Source organism: Tubulanus polymorphus, chromosome 8, assembly GCF_964204645.1.
Source record: "Tubulanus polymorphus chromosome 8, tnTubPoly1.2, whole genome shotgun sequence".
NCBI lineage: Eukaryota > Metazoa > Nemertea > Palaeonemertea > Tubulaniformes > Tubulanidae > Tubulanus > Tubulanus polymorphus.
The window spans coordinates 2,414,074-2,433,753 of record NC_134032.1 but is presented as its reverse complement, the minus strand read 5'-3'; positions in this window follow the sequence as shown (position 1 = coordinate 2,433,753).

The following is a 19,680-nucleotide window of genomic DNA, read 5'->3' as shown; positions in this document are numbered from 1 at the left end:
CCTGTAGAAGCGATTTGCCTTAAAGCCTTGCGGCGAACAGGCACCTCGCTCGAGCAGCAACGTCGCGGTCGGCAAAACATGTAGTTGCCGCCCCTTTCTCACCAAAAATGGAACTCTCAGCCACGTACACCATTTATTTTGAACCGTACATTCCCGGCTCGCGCGATATTTTGACAGAAAAATTTTTTTCAAATCAATTTTGTAACTAATTGTATTAATAATGTTTTCCTAGGGAATTTTCGGTAAATTTTCTTGCAGAAAAATATATTATTTAGATTTATTACACTTATCTAGATTTCATCTATTACATATTAACTACTTGTTAGCAATCTGAGCCAGGCCAGCACTACTACTTACCTTCTGTTCTTTGAATATACTAATGAATTGCCCGAGACCAAGTTCCTGTAATATATCCACAAGCTGAAAAACGAATTACAATTTACTTCTGGGTTCATACGACCTTGACGTGTTGCTGGAACCGAAATTGACACAGAAAAGGAGTGTGATTTGGAGCCGTCGGAGCACACGTCGGAGCATAGTAACTCCGATATCGCCATCGGGAATTACCGTACACTTCGGATATATAAATTATGGACCGGGCCCTCACTATCACGGATAGTTTTGTAAAATTACAATTGTCTTTGCTTTAAAGGCCTTTGATTTATTCATTTTTACCAATTCTATGAGGCCCGGGAAAATTTTGACCGGCAGCGCCCTTTTCGGGTTTCCAGCGCGATATCCATAGCAACGTAGGCTACCTGGTTAACATACCGGTACGCACGTGCTATTATATCCCAAATCAATGTAGGCCAACAGACGATGAAAATATATACGTATAGTATTGAGTAGTTCCTTTGAGATGACCACAATAAAATCGGGTCACTGATAAAGTATCTGATGATGATGATGATGATGATGATGATGAAATAACAAGAGAAAAAGCTCACCTCAACAGCGTCCATGATTGCGAAGAAGGCGATCGATACAGGGGTCGTCTCAAAACTTCTATAGAAAACGAATATCTTCTAGTCCTCGAAACCCTCTTCCCGATGATTTTAAAGAGCACCCTTCTTTTACAGAAAAATGACACTTCTATTAGATGAGAATAGAAGGGCCCAGACACTATGATGCCAGAGTTAATCGTTTAATTTGAAAATAAATCGAGTTGAACCATTCTGTTTCCAAAAGCACGCAACCATGAATTAGATCTTCGAAAATAAAAACTCAAGGGAGTTCATAACTCGATGTGCACTGGGCATCAATATCGGCGTTTAGATAGACCTAACAAAATTTTGAATTATATGGCGTTTATTGTAATTAGACAAATTTCATGATATATTTTCTATTTAATAATTTTTTCGCCATTAATGGGCTTACTGATCAATTCAATGTTTTTCACGCCGTCAATAAACTTTCAATTTAGTTTTCTTGTTTTTCCACGATTTCGGGAAGTGGGGGCTAGTTAGTCAAGTAAGTGAATTAGTGCCTTGGCCTCTAAAATAGGCTACGTTTTAGGATGAAGTGTTGAACTTTAGAGATGGGCCCCGAACGTGGTGCCGTTGTGACCTAGAATGCACGGCTCGGGACTGCACCACGTGGTAAAAATGGACGCAGAAACGAAGTTCGTTTTTGCGGGGCGCAAAAATGAGAAATCACCGCGCTAAAACGCGCCAAAACGGGCGCTAAAACGAAAGTTCGTTTCTGCGCTCGTTTTGGCGCGTTTCAGCGCGGTAAATTTCGTTTTTGCGCCCCGCAAAACGGACGCAGAAACGAAGTTCGTTTTTGCGGGGCGCAAAAACGAGAAATCACCGCGCTAAAACGCGCCAAAACGGGCGCTAAAACGAACGTTCGTTTCTGCGCTCGTTTTGGCGCGTTTCTGCGCGGTAAATTTCGTTTTTGCGCCCCGCAAAAACGGACGCACAAACGAACTTCGTTTTTGCGGGGCGCAAAAACGAGAAATCACCGCGCTAAAACGCGCCAAAACGGGCGCTAAAACGAAGGTTCGTTTCTGCGCTCGTTTTGGCGCGTTTCTGCGCGGTAAATTTCGTTTTTGCGCGGCGCAAAAACGGACGCAGAAACGAACTTCGTTTTTGCGCGGCGCAAAAACGAGAAATCACCGCGCTAAAACGCGCCAAAACGGGCGCTAAAACGAAGGTTCGTTTCTGCGCTCGTCTTGGCGCGTTTCTGCGCGGTAAATTTCGTTTTTGCGCGGCGCAAAAACGGACGCAGAAACGAAGTTCGTTTTTGCGCGGCGCAAAAACGAGAAATCACCGCGCTAAAACGCGCCAAAACGGGCGCTAAAACGAAGGTTCGTTTCTGCGCTCGTTTTGGCGCGTTTCTGCACGGTAAATTTCGTTTTGGCGCCCCGCAAAAACGGACGCAGAAACGAAGTTCGTTTTTGCGGGGCGCAAAAACGAGAAATCACCGCGCTAAAACGCGCCAAAACGGGCGCTAAAACGAACGTTCGTTTCTGCGCTCGTTTTGGCGCGTTTCTGCGCGGTAAATTTCGTTTTTGCGCGGCGCAAAAACGGACGCAGAAACGAACTTCGTTTTTGCGCGGCGCAAAAACGAGAAATCACCGCGCAGAAACGCGCCAAAACGGGCGCTAAAACGAAATTTCGTTTCTGCGCTCGTTTTGGCGCGTTTTAGCGCGGTAAATTTCGTTTTTGCGCCGCGCAGAAACGGACGCAGAAACGAAGCAATATATTTTTTGCATGGTATATTGCACGAAATTTTTTTTTTTTAACTTGGCCCTAATCAGCCACCATAGTTTGTTCCTTATTTACTCGAAAATGTATCCTTTTGCTGGAGCTCAGTTTCCTTTGGTCTCTTGGTACAGGCAGCACCCTCGCTCTTCGGTGTTGTCATATCGCGGAAAGACGGAATCGCGGAATTTTCCAAAAACGCGGAATTTCTTCATTTTTACTATAAATAGAAAACGGGTTTTCCCACGGGGATACCCGTGCCTAATATAAACATATTATCCGCAATTGCAAGTAGTCGCAGAATGTAATATGTGGTTACATCTGATTTAAAACGATATAGAATGATATATGTGTAAATATTGAGGAAAAATCCAGACCGTACATATTGACCGTATGTAAACGTACCTCGTTTGGTCATAATACGACCAGTGAAACAGTGCAGTTTTAATAACCATCGTTTTTATATCTATTTCACAATGCAGCATTTATTGAATTAGTATAAAGGTTTATTAATGGTAACATTCACAGAACTCGTATATGTGGTCTCACCCGACGCACTGCCTTGAGTACAGGCCCGATGCACAAATTACTGTGATTGGTTCAGCAGTCAATGTTGATAGATTAATTGCCCACGTAGGTTCTCCATTTTTTTCGTTTGGAAGTATCCTTAATTAGTTGAGTGACGATGGTAATAGATTATCACATAGGCCTACCAGGTATCGGTAATGAAAACATGCGTCCGGTGCCTGGTCCAACAAGGGTTATCCCGCGGAAAAACACGGTTATTATGTATAGTGGAGAATGCAGAAATTCCGTGTTGTTGGAAAATGCTGCGATTCCGTGATTCCGCGATATGACAACACCGCTCAGGCGCATCTTATATTCAAAAGAATTTCGGGGGGAACTCCCAGACCAAAAACTTTGCTTTGTCCACCCCTAACCGAAATCCCGAATCCTCCGCTGACAATATTTTAGCAAATCTCCTCTGAGGTAACGGGTAGCTATAGCTCGTATCTAAACCCTCCCGTGGACGGGTTGTGCTAGTATTCATATTCTCTAAATGGATTATGTTTATGACTAATTTTTTTATTCAATTTGTCAAACAAAACTTACGCATTGTTATGTTCCTTCTATTAGTAAAATGTGATTCAAATAGAAGCAGTGTTATTGATTACTTCGTAATATACTTCTGAAATTGTAATGCCAGCGCAGTATTCAAATGTTACTCTACGTAGTGCCCGACAGCATCATTAATCTATTGAGAATCTGTTACCATAGCATTCAGCGATTATTTCTTAATGCCGTAAAATCTCTCGCCAGTTATGTTACTGCCAAGGACGACAATAAGAAACGGCTCAAATGGCACGATGGAAAATTCTACAGTTGAACAACACTGTTCATTGAATAAGGTCATCTTTAACATCGTAATCGTGTATGTTTAGACATAGAATAATTTGGAAAACCTTACAAAATAACGAAGGTTGAACCTTTCAAAGGCATGAATTTGAAAATTTGAACGCCTTTATTCTCCAGGTCAATCATTCCCATTCATGGAAAAACCACTTCTATTTTTTGCAAATTCCCATGTAATGATCCATGTACGAAGTACATGAAAAAAAACTGAATTTCCCGTACAATTAAAGCATACGGGTTAACAGGCATGCAGAATTACATTTTTCCTCGTGTCTTTCCGAGCCTGCAATCGGACTTCGTGGAATAATTCATCTGTCCCATCGTGTTGAATTTGTATAATATTGCAGAAGTCTTTCTTCGCGCATTGGCATCGCATAAGAACAAAAACCAAGGCATCCCCATCCGGTATCAGCCCAATTGCTCATTTGGCCAAAAAGGATAATATTTCAGTTCCGGATGATTTACCAATAACATCAGTCTAAATAAATGCTACGTATTTATGATTATTACGTACTCTATACTTTCTTATTCATCATCGAGATCTTAAATCATTACTCAGTGATTTGATGAAAACTCTTCTGTAGAGGTTGATAAGTATAATATCTCAATCTATGCTTTCAACGTTCGTAGTTGTAAAGTGAATTTTGAACCATTTTCATATCTTTTGAACAATTTGAAAGCAGACTTTTCTATTTTGAGGCTTTCAAAAACCTGGACAAACGAACTGCATGATAATCAGAGGTTTTACAGATTCCAAGGCATGAAAAGCGTTATAAGTTTTTTAAAAAATTTTAAGATTATAAAAAATTGTCAGGGGGTAGGATTTTTAGATACATTTTTTACGTAAAATTTAGACCAAATCTATATGAAGACAAAAATAGTTTTAAATGCCTCTTTATATATAAATATATCGATTTTGAAAAAGAAAGAAATAGTTAATTGGTTTGATCTACCAACCACCAACACAAAACAAAGCAGCGATGGCTTAAACAATTTATCATTTCATTCCACTTTTAGAGAAACTCAATACAGAAAACGAAGTTGGCATTCTAATGGGCTATTTCAGTTAGTAGAGTATCATATCATAAAAAAGATGGATATATATGGGAAATGATAAGGATGCACAGGGAAATGATCTACTGAACATTATAACAAGGGCAACGTATTAGGTGGGCCTACGTTAGAAGCAATGTGTACGTATTTAGAATATATGGAAGATATTCATTTGAAAATAGCGCAGCTGAAATTGTTGAAGTATTTAAATCGATGAAAATGGATTCAAATTCCGTTCATTTGTTTGAACTGAACAAACCGTCTAATTTACGTTGTAATATTCGGTTACTACTGCTGTGAAAACACTTGTCTCGCTAGTCCACGTATATAATAGCACCCAGCGGAAATAGAATCACAACTGAATTCAGTTAGTTCTACGAAATACGTGAGTTAAACGATTTGTTATCATTCTAAAGTGGCAGTTCCTAGTTTTGTGCTCTGACGTCTCCCTTTTAAACCCTATAATTTAAAACACCTTTTCCAGGTTTTAATACATTGTCAACGATGATCAGTAAGTCAAATATCATAAATCAATTCATTCTAAACATATATTCATTCGAATGTTTTCTAATTCATTAAGTAGCGACTCAATACGTTTCATACAGATAAGACTAGGTTTACGGTTTATTAATGAACATGTATTTCTAGGTGAGTTATTAAAGCTTATTCTTCCACTTTGTGGGATTTTTGCGTCAGTGTGCGCCATGGCTGCAGGCGAAGGAGAACGAAAATTGACGACCAGAGGATTCGTGTTCGACTGCTTTGTTGATCAAAGTACTGAGTGTTCATATCTTCTTTGAAATAATGATGTATGATCATGTAAAAGATTCTGCAGTTGTAGAGACTGACTAGGGCTGTATATTTCAGTTCATACACTGGTAGTTTATTTCTCTCTCTTTATATTGCATGTCAGCCAAGTACACAGAAAATTGGACCTATTTATTGAGGCACTGTGACTGAGATTAGTAACGGGTTTTTAACCGCTACGTGTACTCAAAACTCAATACCGAACGAATAAACCTGCTTACAATGCTTAGAATGCATACAAAATGAATACAAAACGTTAACCACGTACTCCCGCCCCAAAATTTCGTGAATATTATTATCCCCTATAAAATATTAATATTTCAATATCATTTACATTTATATCTGACATATATTTTCACTAAGTGAAATTAACGTTGGTAAAGAACTTGATTGATAACTAATGAATGCAAATTACGAGAGTCTCGTGTTCAGAAAACAGAATTCACATACACATTTTGTCGTTTCGCTCGGCGGTTACGAACAGCCGTGATTCTTTGATCAGCAGCAACGGCAGATGCGCGGATTGGACGTTTTCCAACCACAGATCCGTCTACGTTTTCGGTAGGATTCGCCTCGCCTAGCGATCCCGGATCTGCGCATGTTGTACCATTGGTGAATCCAATGGATGTCCTCAAAGTAGCGTTTCGAACTTTCCAGTCTTTTTCACGACGCAACGCGGTGTCGTCTCCTAGACGCCATAGGTTTCTGGGTCGTCATGAATTTGAAAGACGGAGCCTAATTTAACATTTTCCTGATATCTCCCGGGCGAAAGATGCCGTTCGCGTAAGCTCAACAAATATTCACATTTTGCAGCGACGACAAAATTAACTGAACAATAACCATATATAATTCATACGACGAGTAATCAAATCTCGATGGACAAGGAATTCAGGATCACTAAATTCCGTCTCGCACACGTAGGCTTGAGGAAACCCTGCAATACGGCGTCCATACTTGAGCATGGACGGCGTGAGCGGCTGAATGTCGGACGCATTGAAGATTGATGTCAAAGGCCAAATCATTCAGTTGACTTTCAATTTCTATTAACAGTACAATGTAACTAAATTCAAATGTGAGTTTCGATCGACATAAAATCTTTTTGATCATGCCTTTAACCAAGCCCACTAGCCGCTCATAAAAACCCCTTGCCAGGGACTACGTTTGGCTATAAACTCCGGTTGAACTCGATCTATTTTCAGCCAAATAACTAGCAACCTTATTCGACGAAATTATCTCATTCAAGACTTCATTGGCCGATGTAAAAGTAGATGCATTGTCGGATATGCATTTTCTAGGAACTGACCGATACTACTCGACTGCTAGGCAAATGCAGATGTACGTAGTGGAAGAAAGCATGGTTTACCCTAAATACACTGGCATTTAAAACTTTAATAGCAATTTAACGCGCTGTCTGAGATCAGGAATCCAATAAGAGACCATTCAATTAGTACGTACACGCTGAGGGGGAGTGGGTGAGTAGTTAACGTAGAATGCGTATTTGTGTATGGTGGAGGGAGTAGGATTTTTAGGTACATTTTTGTTCCGTTTATTTCTGACATCCGACAATAGTGGTTCCGGGACTCAAGGTCACTAGTCTCGCCGCGTAGTTTGATAGATCTCAACACGTGGCGCACGGAAAACTGAAGATGTCGCAACATAAACTCGAAATCACCAAATCCACAAATTTGTGATACTTTGGCAACGAAATAGGATAGGTCTCTTTGCCAAATCAGAAATGTCAGCATCGTCGATTCTGCCGTTTGAATGTATTATTCCATCGTCACCGATACATAACTGTAAGTTTTAAATCAATCTATCAGTAACTGGGGCTCAATTATGTAAGAAAACTATTATACCAATATCCGAGTAAAAGATCGAAAGTATTGTATTTGATGATGCTGTGATAATATATGGATTGGGGAGTAAAAAAAATCCAGTTCAAAATTCATTGTAAATGAACTAATTTTGACAACGGACTACCTATCAGTATTGTAGTAGAACAGTTTTATAAATTGTCTTCTAAAAACTTGTAACGTACCGAAATATATGAAAAAGTTTACGCAGAACAAGACGTTTCGAAATCCGTAAAATATTCCTTCTAATTCACGCCACAAAAGTATTAGGTAAAACGTTCTAGTAGGGGATCCGTAAAGATTAATACGATGGTTTATCCAGATCACATACATGAGAAATTCGTTGAAGTTATGCATTAATTTAGTGACAGTGTTGGGTAGAACACAAACTATATAGACTAAAATGACAACTAGAAGTGTTTTACTAGTCGATGACCGAAAGCGTTCTGCTCCTGTTCTATTCAACATGCTAGATTTCTGAGCACGGGATAAACCAGTTAGAATTGATGCTATGATGATCGCAATGGCCGGAAATATCTCCTGAAAGAATACTCTTGCCATTGTTATAATAACATAAAGAAATTGATTCATCCTATAAGACTGCTTGCAACTGAATTGAATGAAGGTTTCGTTATATCTACGAACCGCATTGCGATAAATGTAGATACTTTTACTCGAAGAATCGAGGTTTATGATGCAGGAAAACACTATGACACCACATACTATGACGACACGCCGCTTGTAGGTGAAATATCTCATATGAAAGAATGGTAAACGTATAGAAACAAATCTTTCAACAGCAATTGCTAAGACTATGTAGTGTGATACTGCTATTGCTTGGTTGTAGGATATGTTAACCAACAAACATTTTGGAATTAATTTGTTAGGAATGTACTGAAAATAATAATAGAAATGGTACAATGATGATGAACACAGTTTGCCATGTTTTGACAATGTCATATAGTTATCTCCACATATTTTCGGGTAAAATTGGAATTTTACCAGGATGTATTTCAAATAATATGGAAAGTTGCTCAGCTTGATAAATAAAACGATTTGTTCTGAAAACGCGAGAGTTATGAGATAGGGGAACGTGTAACGAACAGTCTGGTATCTGCGACATTTAATCAGTAGAATTATTGTCAGAAAGTTGAACACACTTCCGAGTGGAAACACTAACAAAGTAAATGTGTAGAAGTTGAGAAGATAAGCGCGTCTAGTGAAACTTCTAAAGGCTGTAATAAAAGCTGGTGTCCTGGAAGCGTATGACAGTCGCTGGGTTGTAGTAACGGCGATGATAGTAACATTATTCATTGATGATACCAGCCGTTTAGAATCCGAATGCTACTCGGTGAACTGCGCAGAAACGCACACGATGCTCCCGTCTCTCAACTGTTATCATTTCTCAACAATCGATATGAAATTACAGTTGAAATGCTCGACATCAAACTCACCGTAGATAATTATGGAGATAAAACGGTACTTCTAATATTACTCATTCTGATCGCTTTGTCGATCTCATACAAAGGTTTCAGTCCTCATAATAAACTCCTTCTAAAATTTGTCAGTACGCTAGGACCCAAAACCTAACTATGCGCAGTGATTCGTGTATTTTATATCAATGTATATTTATTTATATTATAGGTGTATTTATTTGACGTATATAACATTTTAGACAGAACCACCAAAAATATTTCTAGTATTTTATATTAACTTTTTACTCTTTTTACTCTCAACAATTGTGGGATTTTACATTTATTGTTTCCTTTCCAGTTATCCATGGTTTCAAGTAAGCCTAATTGACTGTTTGTTGAGCTTCGTTGTATAAAACCGTGTTGACCGTTGAACAGGATTCTATTTAATTCCCTTCATTTTCTTAAGCATGGTGTAGCTGCTTCGGCATACATGCGATCGTGGTCGACACAGTATCCAGACAAGATCAAGAAGTTTTCTCCGATCGAAAACAGGTGGCCGAAATTAACGGAACTGTCTCATCTTGGAAATAAGTAGATCTAACTAGTGGAGTCACGCAAGGTAGTATCCTCAGTCGTCTTCTCTTCACTGTCCTGAGAGGCAGAGTAATCGCAAAGGTACAGGACCGAGTAAATTTCCAAAACGACCTAATCAAGTTGTGTCCCGTACATGGTCAGAAACACGTATGATAAGCATCATCCTGAAATGGCATAATATGGATATCGGATACAAAGAAAATCCAGGTTCGTATCATACCTATTGTGTTCGGGTGTGAAGATTACTTTGGTCGAAAAAAGTTTACTCCGTAATGAAAAGACTATTTAGTTCCACGAAAATCTTTTTCTTTGGAATGAAAAATTTTCGATGGATCAATATACTTGTTTGAACGAAAAACTTAATGTTCCGACAAGAAAATTTTGTTCGAATGAAAACAATTTTGCTCAATCGAACAATATACTTTTTATACAAATGAAAAGTTGTTCGAATAAAAAGCTATGTTATTGTTTGGACGAAAAATTGTTTGTCCCGACAAAAAAAAAATTGGTGAACGAAAACAATTTTGTTCGAATAATAGTTTGAATAAAAAGAATTCTGTTCGATCGAACATTTTCGAATTTTTATTTAAAGTTTTGTTCGAACGAACATTATTCATTGATGATACCAGCCGTTTAGAATCCGAATGCTACTCGGTGAACTGCGCAGAAACGCACACGATGCTCCCGTCTCTCAACTGTTATCATTTCTCAACAATCGATATGAAATTACAGTTGAAATGCTCGACATCAAACTCACCGTAGATAATTATGGAGATACAACGATACTTCTAATATTACTCATTCTGATCGCTCTGTCGATCTCATACAAAGGTTTCAGTCCTCACAATAAACTCCTTCTAAAATTTGTCAGTACGCTAGGACCCAAAACCTAACTATGCGCAGTGATTCGTGTTATATTTTATATCAATGTATATTTATTTATATTATATGTGTATTTATTTGATGTATATAACATTTTAGACAGAACCACCAAAAATATTTCTAGTATTTTATATTAACTTTTTACTCTTTTTACTCTCAACTATTGTGGGATTTTACATTTATTGTTTCCTTTCCAGTTATCCATGGTTTCAAGTAAGCCTAATTGACTGTTTGTTGAGCTTCGTTGTATAAAACCGTGTTGACCGTTGAACAGGATTCTATTAAATTCCCTTCATTTTCTTAAGCATGGTGTAGCTGCTTCGGCATACATGCGATCGTGGTCGACACAGTATCCAGACAAGATCAAGAAGTTTTCTCCGATCGAAAACAGGTGGCCGAAATTAACGGAACTGTCTCTTGGAAATAAGTTGATCTAACTAGTGGAGTCACGCAAGGTAGTATCCTCAGTCGTCTTCTCTTCACTGTCCTGAGAGGCAGAGTAATCGCAAAGGTACAGGACCGAGTAAATTTCCAAAACGACCTAATCAAGTTGTGTCCCGTACATGGTCAGAAACACGTATGATAAGCATCATCCTGAAAAGGCATAATATGGATATCGGATACAAAGAAAATCCAGGTTCGTATTATACCTATTGTGTTCGGGTGTGAAGATTACTTTGTTCGAAAAAAGTTTACTCCGTAATGAAAAGACTATTTAGTTCCACGAAAATCTTTTTCTTTGGAATGAAAAACTTTCGATGGATCAATATACTTGTTTGAACGAAAAACTTAATGTTCCCACAAGAAAATTTTGTTTGAATGAAAACAATTTTGCTCAATCGAACAATATACTTTTTATACAAATGAAAAGTTGTTCGAATAAAAAACTATGTTATTGTTTGGACGAAAAATTGTTTGTCCCGACAAAAAAAAATTGGTGAACGAAAACAATTTTGTTCGAATAATAGTTTGAATAAAAAGAATTCTATTCGATCGAACATTTTCGAATTTTTATTTAAAGTTTTGTTCGAACGAAATCAATTTTGTTCGATCGAAAAAAACATTTTCGGTTCGAACAAAAACATTTTGTTCTGACAAAAAAATTATTTTGAACGAAAAGATTTTCAGACGAAAAAAAGATCTTATCATCCGGGGCTCCGTAGTAACTCATCAGGAATTAATAAAATACAAGTTTCATTAATGATGAAAAACTCAAATGAAACCCATGTTTATAAAGCTGCCTGCTCAGACGAATGCTAACAGCTTATCAAAATCTTCATATCAGCTGATGCAGGCCTACGTATATGCACGTAGGTCTAGCTTCCAGACAGATGAGGCTTAGACCTATTGCGGTTTAACCCTCGTAAACATCGTATTCCTACACCTCTATTTAACAGGGTTAGATTTCATGGTGTATTCCATTTGCAATATCAATTTCATTTTCGGACGAAGAAACAAATCATTTGTGCTACGTGTCATGGCAGTGTTGCCGGATTTTCTATTGCAAATTTTGAAAAATTATATTGTGTTTGTTTGAAACAGTAAAGCACGTAGGCCTAAAAGTAGCACAACTCAATAAACACTTCAAGCGGCCAAACGATCTCCGATCACCCGCGGTATCGGAAATACTGAATCCGAATATCAAGCGTGATTTCAGCTTGCGGATAAGCATGTGTTATATACAGTTATTTATTAAATATCCTGTCGATTTGGTAAAGCTCGGTGTGTACTGAGAAATAGAATATTGATACATGGTTGAAGCCCGTGGCCGAATCACTGGTGGTAATAAATTCATTTATTTTGGTACCTCGTCAACACTACCGGTGTTGTCATATCGCGGAAAGACGGAATCGCGGAATTTTCCAAAAACGCGGAATTTCTTCATTTTTACTTTAAATAGTAAACGGGTTTTCCCACGGTGATACCCACTGTCGGACAGGGCACTGGACCGATCGATGCAACGAGTTAGGTTCGAATCCCATTATTTGCAGGCAATTTTATATGGAATTATTATATTACGATACCGTTGACTGGCTGCCACCTGTAGAAGAAGTCAGAATCAAGTGGGGTGAAAGAGACCAGGCACCTAATGTCTATTTCTACTAGGCAAACTTCGGTTATCGAAGTTCATCGACTTTTTGAGAACTTCAGAAACGAATATTATCAGATAAATATTTAGCACGTTCGCGGTGTCGGACCGTAGTTGTAGATGGTTGCAAATATGAAATCCTACGACCAAACAAGTTCCGGTTCAAATTCCTTTGAAATTATTATAATTTTACGGCCGTCCAGTACCGCTACCAATAAGTCTTTTGATCCAAATAATCAGAATAGGAACATATGTGTTATAGCAGTCACAAAGTAAACTTTAAAAAAAACGAAACCATTTTATAATCTTTCATATCATTTAATTCTAAAAGATAAACCGCATTCGCTTTTAACAACAATGTAGACACACAACACGCATGAACAATCCTAAGCCAGAATGAAATATACATAATGTCTATTTATTTTCGTCTGACATCGATCCAGTCCCACAGTTTTGAGAGTTAACTCTGAGTTACTTAGAATCAATTCATTTCCAATGTTTTAAATCCAGAGACCAGAGTCAAATCTTAACTCGGAACTGAGTCCTGGAGAATGACCCATGGTGTCATCACAAATCCTACGTTTACGTACCATCGATGTGTATTCCTTCAGTTAATGCAGCGATACTCTGTATCACTGAATTCGCAAAGCACGTATTGCCATTCTTGGTATTGCCTAGGTTCTCCATTATTTGTAACAGTATCGTTAAGTTGTTGACTGGCGATATAATAAATTATCAAATACTAATTCCCGGTGTTGAAAACCTGGGTCCGGTGCCCTGTCCGACAGTGGGTATCCCCGTGGGAAAACTCGTTTCCTATTTATAGTAAAAATGAAGAAATTCCGCGTTTTTGGAAAATTCCGCGATTCCGTCTTTCCGCGATATGACAACACCGCAACACTACAGCTTTTCTCTGCTGCATCTTTCCGGCATGTTTAGTTTAGGCCTACGACTCGCCGGTACTTTAATGGTACTTAAATGATATATCGTACTAAATATCCGTACAATTTTGTAAAGGAAAATAGAATATTGTTAAACTAACTGCCTGAAACCCGTGGCCAAATCACTGGGAGTAATACATTTATTTGTACTTGATTTGATTTTCATGGCGAGGAGAATTCGCAGCGGATCCGCGGAACGACGATTAAAGACACACGTTGATTCATCGATCTTTACAGCTACAGCTCGACGGTGCTTGTAATATTTAGAGCAGTAAATATCCCGTGGATGATGAAGTGTACAGATGAAGAAGACGGGTAATTGTTGAAATTTTTCTTTGAAGACCGCGGCTGAGTGTGAAGTCTTGCGGCAATAAATTTGTTTATTTATATTTGAATTGATAATCGAAGTGACGAGCAGCCTATCACTCGGGTATCTTAACTACACCACTCTCGGATCATTTTTTCACATTCGCTTGCAGTCTATCCAAAAAACAAACAAATAATAGCAAGACCTCCAACACAAAACAGATAATCAATGAACAAGGAATGAAAAACATTTGTGAAAAACTAAGAACAACTAATTTCCAAGCACTCATTCACGATGATGACACCCCAATTAACGATGCCTTTGAATCTTTCTCTTCGACTATTAATCATATTATTGGATCTGAAACAATAACCAAGAAATTCTAACACAATAAATACAACACACCCAAAAATCCTTGGATAACGAAAGGTATAATTCAATCAATATACAACAAAGACAACAAATATAAACATTTTCTCTCGATAAAAAACCCTACTCTTCAAATAGTTGAAAAGAACAACTTTAAAATCTATAAAAATAAACTTAACTCTATTATCAGAGCAGCAAAAAAACAGCACTATCAAAAATCTTTAAATCTGCAAATGGTAACATCAAAAACACATGGAAAATCTTAAAAGAAATAATCAACAAAACAAACAACAAGCAAGACATCACACACTCATTCAAAATCAATAACACTGATACAGACGACCCAGCAGTAATCGCTAACTCTTTCAACAGTCACTTCAACAAAATCGGCGAAACCTTGGCTAACAATTTACCTAAGCCCCAGTTTTTATCAGACTTTTACCTAAATAAAGTGCCCAAATCTAATTCAAATTTCTTCCTTTCACCAGTTTGTGAACAAGATGTCATAGAAGTTGTAAGGAATCTTAAACAAAAACACTCATCTGGCCAAGATAACATTTCAACGCATACATTAAAACAAATCATTAACTATATCTCTTGTCCTCTCACACACCTTATCAATCAATCTCTCAAAACAGGGGTTTTTCCAAATCATCTTAAAACAGCCAAAATGATTCCCCTACACAAAAAGGGTGAGAAGGATCTAGTTAAAAACTATCGACCAATATCGCTACTCAACTCTATATCAAAAATATACGAAAAACTCGTTCACCAAAAAATCTCAAAATTCATTGAAAAACAAATATTCCAAAATCAATATGGTTTTCGACCAAACCACTCTACGGAACATGCCATTCTTGAACTTATCGACAGAATTACAAATTCCTTAGATAACCACAATAATTGGACCATTGGTATTTTTTTAGACCTCTTTAAAGCTTTCGACCCCCTGAACCACAAAATTCTACTCAAAAAGCTTGAACATTACGGTATTCGAGGAACAGCCTTAAATTGGTTTTCCTCTTATCTTTCTGACAGGCAACACTTCGTTTCATTTAATTCTTCAACCTCTTCAACACTCTTCACAAATATAGGCGTCCCCCAAGGCTCCATCCTTGGCCCTCTCTTATTCCTCGTATACATCAATGACATCTACCGCTGTACTGACCATTTAAACTACATTCTATTCGCAGACGACACAAATTGCATCTCATCTCATAAGAACCTCAACACTCTCGCACAAAAATACTGATCTCCTAAAATTAGATGACTGGCTTCTAGCCAACAGATCAACACCTAATCATACAAAAACTAAATACATTATATTTCATAACTACCAAAGAAAACCGTACTTGCATCACAATTTTCACATCAAATTAGGCGATACCGTTATAGAACGAGTAAAGCAAACAGACTTCCTAGGTCTAACGATACACGAAAATCCCAATTGGAAACCACACATCGAAAAAATACACAAAAAAATCTCTCGGATCACTGGAATAATAAACAAAACCAAGAACATACTTGACTATCAACACCTTGTTACACTTTACTATACCCTTATATATCCTCACCTAACCTACGGGCTACTAGCATGGGGTCACTCGCAACACAACAACAGATGCCTACTCGTCCAGAAAAAATTTCCAGAATCATAACCAAATCAAATTATACCACCCACTCTGATCCTCTCTTCAAAAAGTTAAACATTCTCAAAATAAACGACATCCTCATACAAAAAACCACCATATTCATCCATCAAACTTTACTATCGTCACCACATCATTTCAAAAACATCTTTACCATTGAAAACCTTTCTCCCACTATCAACACCTACAAAAGCATTCAACATGATCACACATATTGTCTACCTCTAAATCAACCAAATACAAGCACTAAATCTTTCTCAAAAATGTTCTCAATTTGGGAAAACCTTCCCTTCTCAATGCAAATGCTGCACATGAATAAACATACTCTTAAACGCCATCTAAAGTCACATCTCACCTCCAAATACAATATGAACATAATCTGCAACAACTCAACCTGTTACAATTGCTCCAAATTTGCCATTACATCAACTTAGCGTCTCATTATTATAACAATACAAGTATTCCCTAAACCATTCTACTGTACTTATAAATTCTCTCAAGCACGAGCTCATCTGTTCCTTTTCTCTCTCTGTCTTCTTCTTTATTCTCTCTCTTTCATTGGGTGCCTGCGTTAGCGGCCTTTAAGGCTTTGCAAGGCCCACATGGAAAAGCGCGCTATAACATTTGTAAATTTTTTTTTATTTTCTCGTTCTTTTTTATATTTGTTTAGCTTTCTTATGATTTGATTGTTCTGCTTTTCCGTGAAATAAATATTGAATTGAATTGAATTGCCTGTGGTGGATTTCGGGATGATGATTCAGAAAAACATGTACAGTGAGATCAAAAGTCATTTTCATAGCTCGAAAGGCCAATCAATACACACCAACCAAGCGGGGTACGTTAAACTTTTGGCTGCTTACTATAACAGAACCAGAACGAACCATCTAATTGAAGATGCGCTTTCGGAACATTGGCGCCAATGAGAATTTTGACCTTACTGGGCTCAACGACACTAAGGATCAAGCCTTTGTAGTGTTCATATTGACAACTTCGAGGATTGTGGAGGATAATTGAGTTCACCTTCATGCGTCCAGGCGATAGTAACAACGAGACGTTCCGCAATAGAATCGAACCCTGGCACTCACTGTAAACGAGACCCTTTCAGACATTTAAGGCTAATGTATCAATCAGATCGATTTCACATGGGCCTCTACTAGCGCATACATACGTAGAGATACGATATCCGATTAGCCCTTTGACTATAGCAGCTAGTGGGAGCATCCATCTCAATTTTTGAATCATGGGGGGATGCACGTGACCGCCGCCATCTTGGACGGGCACCATCTTGGATCACATGACCGTTGTCATATTGGATTAACCGCAACTACAATTTTAACACAACCCCATTGAAACCCCCTATTACTTCTCGGGTAGTTCTCGGAAACTAATATTCTGTATAGAAAACGGAACAAGTAATCAGTACCCAGCTTTAAAACGTTTCCAAAACATTGTAGCGACTTGAATCAAACTTTAAACACCTTTCTATTCTCTATTGTTGCGAATATTCTAAGTAAAAAAGCTAATATCCGAATTCCAGAGGTTTCACCGCTTCAGCTTTTCAATTTCCTATTGAAGCTCTCGTATCACACCTCCTGTTCAAATTAGTTTGCCTGCAAGATGATTGGTTTCAATGACATTGATACAAATTTGTATAAAATTGGAACTAATGCGAATGTTTCAGTTTAGATGATAGTAACAGAGAACTGCTGCAAACCAACGGGATCGTTTGAAAATAATGAACAATACACGAGCATATGTTTACCATACGCCAGGGGAGTTTAGATGGCTAGGTATAGCGTACATCACTCCGGCACTGGTTCTAGTCGGTGCCACGTTTAACGGAATGGTTATCGTCGTATTCCACAAACTGAAAACTAAGAACCGCTGCATCGATTTACTGAAATACCTCGCACTCGTCGACATCGTGTTTTTACTGTCGAATTTCATTCAGAACCCAGTTCGCTATTACATTCACTATGCGCGATTCGGTTTAGAGTCTGTTAAGAAATTTCCTGATAACCGAATTTCTCCGATAAACTTAAATATATGGGGAATTATATTTGCTAAAGGATTTCTTGTGTTTCGAAATTACCTAACCGTCATAATTCAGTGCGAAAGATTGGTTACTATAATTTCCCCGCTACAAATTAAACGCAGCCTAAAACCAGTCATCATAATCACGGGTATATTATCAATATCTTTATGTACTTACTATCCCATGACACTCATTGTAGTATTGTCCGGAAGATATGAAGGATTCCGCTTCCTTCATTACATAGCCATAAGACGAAATAAACCATTTTTTGTTCTAATGAACAGATACATAGAACCAATTATACGAATTATTATTTCAAATATTCTAGTTTTCGCTGCAAACATTGCTCTCATTGTTGTCTTATATGTCAAAAGTAAACAACGCCAAAAAACTCTCTCGGCGACCAAGATCTCAACCTCTCAAAATCAGACTAAAGCAACTAAAATGGTGCTTACAATGAGTATTGTTTTTACCGTTCTAGAATTGCCAGGTTTTCTCGGTAAGTTCGGAGGCCGCGTATATCACAAGGATATTATGCATCACATTTACGGGGTTACATCACTTTTTAATTCGTGTGTCAATTTCATACTTTATATAATTGTAAACAAGCAATTCAGAAAAACGATGTTTCTTTTATTGAAAGCCGTTTGAATTCCTTTTCCATCAAAATCCGTGGGACAAAGAAAATGACCAGAATATTTTCTATAAAAAAGTGCGACAGTGAAACTCTTATGACCTGCGAACTCTTAGAGTCAATGATTCTAACATTTGATTGACGATTGGTAATGTCGTTACACGTGATTCCGGAGTTAGTGACTACAACAGTCTAATTATAGTAGACCCAGCCGTACTCTGGCTGGCTGCATCGGTGAAATTCCATACACATTATCTGATCATTCGCGTGAAAATCCTAAATTCCCTGATTTCTTAGTCGGTATTTGGTTAAATTTAAATAAATTACGGTGACTAGAGCGGAGTCTTCGTATGCAGCCGGGAATTGGAACTCGGTACCCCTTCTACTTACTTTGACGCTATAACCGACGCCGAATTTGACTGGCCAATGAGTTCATAAAACAAGTCGTTACCCTGTCGTGATTAAAATATGATATGGTGAATTTCTCGCGTTCAATACTTAAATCTATAAAGGTCTATCTGTTTGATTCACTTGTATTCATCTGATGAGGGGATACGATCTCGAAAATTTCGTGTTTAATAAACCGTTTTTACTCATTAGAAAATGAGGTTTTCAACGTTATCGCTTTTATGGTTGTTCGGATACTTGAACTCTTTACCCAAGATCAATTTTCTATACCGCGTGAGTATCAGTTTCACTTTTGTTCAGTTTTGTTTCAGTTTTGACCATTCGGAAGTTGAGCTTTTCATTTTTTCCATTTGACAACCGTAAACCTTTGTAAGTACCTAATAACCCTGATCACGACGAACTAAGACGCACTTAAATATCCCTCCAGGTGATATGAGTCAATACTGAGATATTGAATTCGGTTCCTAATGACTATTGAAAATATGATCATCACGTAGTTATAATTGTTGTCTCACTCGGCTGAGAT